Source organism: Triticum dicoccoides, chromosome 5A (genome assembly GCF_002162155.2).
Source record: "Triticum dicoccoides isolate Atlit2015 ecotype Zavitan chromosome 5A, WEW_v2.0, whole genome shotgun sequence".
Lineage (NCBI taxonomy): Eukaryota > Viridiplantae > Streptophyta > Magnoliopsida > Poales > Poaceae > Triticum > Triticum dicoccoides.
Window position 1 is genome coordinate 597,218,427 of NC_041388.1, and position 3,960 is coordinate 597,222,386.

General features: G+C 50.5%; 1 pseudogene; it reads left to right on the forward strand.

Moving 5' to 3' along the window:
* The first annotated feature begins 2,565 nt into the window (after window positions 1–2,565).
* Window positions 2,566–3,960, forward strand: part of LOC119300097 — a 1,928-nt pseudogene continuing 533 nt past the window's right edge.

Sequence of the window (3,960 nt, forward strand, 5' to 3'; positions counted from 1 at the left end):
GATGTTAGGTTCCAAAATTATATTTCTATAATTTATTTGCACCTTATTTGAGATAGCTACCATCAATATTTCTATAGTGATTTATCTTTCAACTTGAAGTTTATGTTTTGTTGAATTCCTCATCTTGATCTATTAAATCTGTATTTTCTGGCCTTTAATTAGTGATGTGAAACAATTAAAGGCCAAGAGTGATGATCTGGCAAAGATGGGGTAGGCCAAGTCACTGGGCGAATCAACATTGGCCCATACCATATACCGTTGTGTGACTCAGATTGACATTGATCATCTCCCAGCAAGAAAAATAAATGTCATACACACATACGCGCACTCTAACCTATCACCAGCTAAGTGTGGCCCAAACCTCCGGCGTTTGCATTTTTGGTCGTACACAACTAACTTACAAGATGAACCTACATCATAAAAACATCCAGAATCAAGTTTATGGATGTGTTTTTTTAATAGGCAATGCATGGGCACATTTACTAGTCAATCAAAACACAGATTCGGTTGTTTGAATATTTTGTTTCTTCACTGGACGTTCTAGTGCCACATTCGTGCAACCTGACGTCCGGTCGGGTGCCTGACGTGCAGGCCGTTGTGTTTGCCGGCGCCGGCTGCATACCGTGTCGCTGGCTGCTAGCGGTAACGAACCAAGGCTTGATTAGCTTCCGGGCAGACGGCTCCGGCGAGCGGCAGAGCAGCGCGACCGACTCGCCGCAACTGGGTGGCCCTCGCGCGATGCGCATGACGCACGTTTCGCCACGCACGCACACCGGGGTTGCTGCCTTCGGTACTAAACACTTCTAACAAACCGGCACCCTTCAGTCAAACATACAAGCATGTGGGTTTCTCAAGTATTATTAACCATCCATCTCTTAAGGTAATATCAGCACACACGAATGATATACCTGCACTGACCAAGTCACTCAAGTGTATGTAGCTAGTGGCAGAGCAAAGCTATATATAGGAGCCTGCACTAAAGAGTGCCACCCCAACAAGAGCGGCTACATCGTCCCCAGCTACGACCAGAAACCTAGCCGACGATCCCAAGCAGGGGAACCTCGCAACTTTCACTATCACGAAAGTGTCCACGATGCTGATGACGCACGCAAACGACACAGTGCAGAAGACGACCCTTGTGAACATGAGCCCACGGCGCCATTTCACCGGTATATATCGCATATCATGGAAATCATTATAAAATAAAGGCATGAACATCAAAGTTATATTTTAATTCACAAATAAAGTCTTAATATGCCATGTATATGTAATTATATAATAGGAATAATAAGTATAAGATCCACTCACTCAATATTAAACAACTATTGAATAAATACAGCGTGGAGCCCCCTCCCTATCCATTTATTAGTGTTGATGTTAGGTTCTAATATTATACTCCCTCCGTTCCGAATTACTTGTCGCAGATATGGATGTATCTACATTATTCTAGTTCTAGATATATCCATTTCTGCGATGAGTAATTTGGAACGGAGGGAATATTTCTTATTTGAGATGGACCCGTGGCCGTAACTTTTACCATGGCCTAGGGCTGACCCTAATGACGAAGCAGATCTAGTAGCGCTAATGGCATAACAAAGCATGCAGTCATCCCTAGCTATGACAAGAACCTAGCCACCATCGCAATCAAGGGAACCTAGCAACCCTCACAAATATGAAAGAGTAACAATGTTGATGCGGCACACGAATGACAAAAAGCAGAAGACGATGTTGGCCAAGTGCAACCGGCGGCACCATTTGCCTTTGGATGGTGGCAACTTGTCCACCCTCTTCCTGCTGTCGAGGATCCACATGAGGAGCGTGACGTTGCACGCCTGGATGGCGCATGATATCATGGCCACGAAGCAGGACAAGTACAGTGTGTTGTAGACAGGCCTGCCAGTGATGCACATGACCAGCATCACGTAGGTCGATGCCGGTGGTGGGTACATGACATGATGTCACCGAAGAAGGCCACCAGCCACAACACATGGCTGCCCACCGCAACAAAGCTCCTTGAGCCAACACACAAATCATTTGCATTCGAGTGATTAGTTGCGGTTGCGGGTACGAAATTCGGCTACAATAATCAATTCGAATTACATCTCTTATTTATTTTGTAGGTCACTGACAATGGAACAATGAGATCGTTGTTCCACACCATAGCGACGTGCTCGTTGCTTGATCTTGGTGCGAATTGAATTCGTGGACTCGCGAAACCTACGTTTCCACCCCGCACGGGAGATGCTCCTGTCTATATCCAACATGATAGAGACAACAACCTGGTCCACACTCCACTCCACAACTTCATAAAAATTTATCAACAGGATCATATGAGTCATTACCCAGATAACCTATTATTTGGAAGAGACAAACATGTGGTCTGTTGAGTATAAATGTGCTGATGCAATCCCTGATGCAAGATCAATTGGTCTGGCAGACCCTTATATGCACATGTGTGGGCATATATATACCAGACTATCGTCCTTGTCATCCTCGTCCACGGGGAGAGTGACACATTTTGCTCTTGCAAATTTGCCATACTCCATTCTAGCGCGAACAACCACAATGGCTGCTGCTGCTCATCTAGCTGCTCAGCCTCGTGTCATGGTGCTACCCTTTCTTGCGCAGCGTCACGTCATCCCGCTCATGGAGCTGTCCCGGAAGCTCGTCGAGCACGGCTTGGAGATCGACTTCGTGAACACCGAGTTCAACCACGGCCACGTCCTCCAAGCCTTGGCAGAGGACGGAGCAATCCCAGGAGGAGTTCACACGCTCTCCGTTCCCGACGGCCTGGGGCCTGCCGACGACCACACGGACATCGACGTGCTGGTCAAGGGACTGCCGGCCGCCATGTCCGGCCACCTTGAGGAGATGATCAGGTCTAGGAAGACGAAGTGGATGATAGCGGATGTGTCCATGAGCTGGGCCCTGGAGCTGGCCACCACGGCGGGTGTCCGTGTCGCGTTGTTCTCCACGTACGCTGCAGCCGTGTTCGCGCTCGGGATGAACCTCCCAAAGGTGATAGAGGATAGTGTTGTTGATGAAAGTGGTAAGGGCAAATCAAAATTTCCATTTCCACAGTTGTACTTTTCTTCGTATTTGGAGTTTTGGACATGAACATGGACACCACGTACGCAGGGAACATGAAGAGGCACGAGAGGGTCCAACTGATGCCGCCCACTGACGTGGCAGAGATACCCTTGGGCCAGCCTGGGCAGCACCCCCGAGAGGCGAAGAACCAATATCCAGAACGTCCTCAGGACCAACCAGTTGATACCGCTAGCTGAGAAGATCATCTGCAACCTTCATGGAGATGGAACCTGGCGCTCTGGCTCTGCTCCCAAATGCGCTGCCGCTCGGCCCGCTGGTAGCGCCGACGTCGCGGCCGACCGGACATTTCCTGCCCGAAGACCTAACCTGCCTCGCCTGGCTGGACGCGCAGGCCCCCGGTTCCATCGTCTACGTCGCCTTCGGGAGCTCCGGCGTCTTGGATGCGACGCAGTTCCAAGAGCTTGCTGACGGGCTCGCGCTCTCCGGCCGACCGTTCCTCTGGGTCGTCCGGCCAAACTTCACCACCGGAGCCACAGAAGGTTGGTTCAACGCGTTCAAGCGCCAGGTCGAGGGAAAGGGTCTGATCGTCGGCTGGGCACCGCAGCAACACGTGCTCTCGCACCTGGCCGTCACCTGCTTCGTGTCGCACTGCGGGTGGAACTCAACCATGGAAGGCATGCTGCACGGTGTGCCATTCCTCTGCTGGCCATACTTCGCCGACCAGTTCACCAACCAGAGCTACGTCTGCAACGTGTGGGGCACGACATGAAGCTTTGCCGAGACAAGCGAGGGGTCGTGGCGAAGGAGGAAATCGAGAGCAAGGTGGCGCGGCTGCTAGGTAACGAGGGGTTCAAAGCGAAGGAGGCCACGTGGAAGGACAGGGCGTGTGCGAGCATTGCAGAGGGCGGG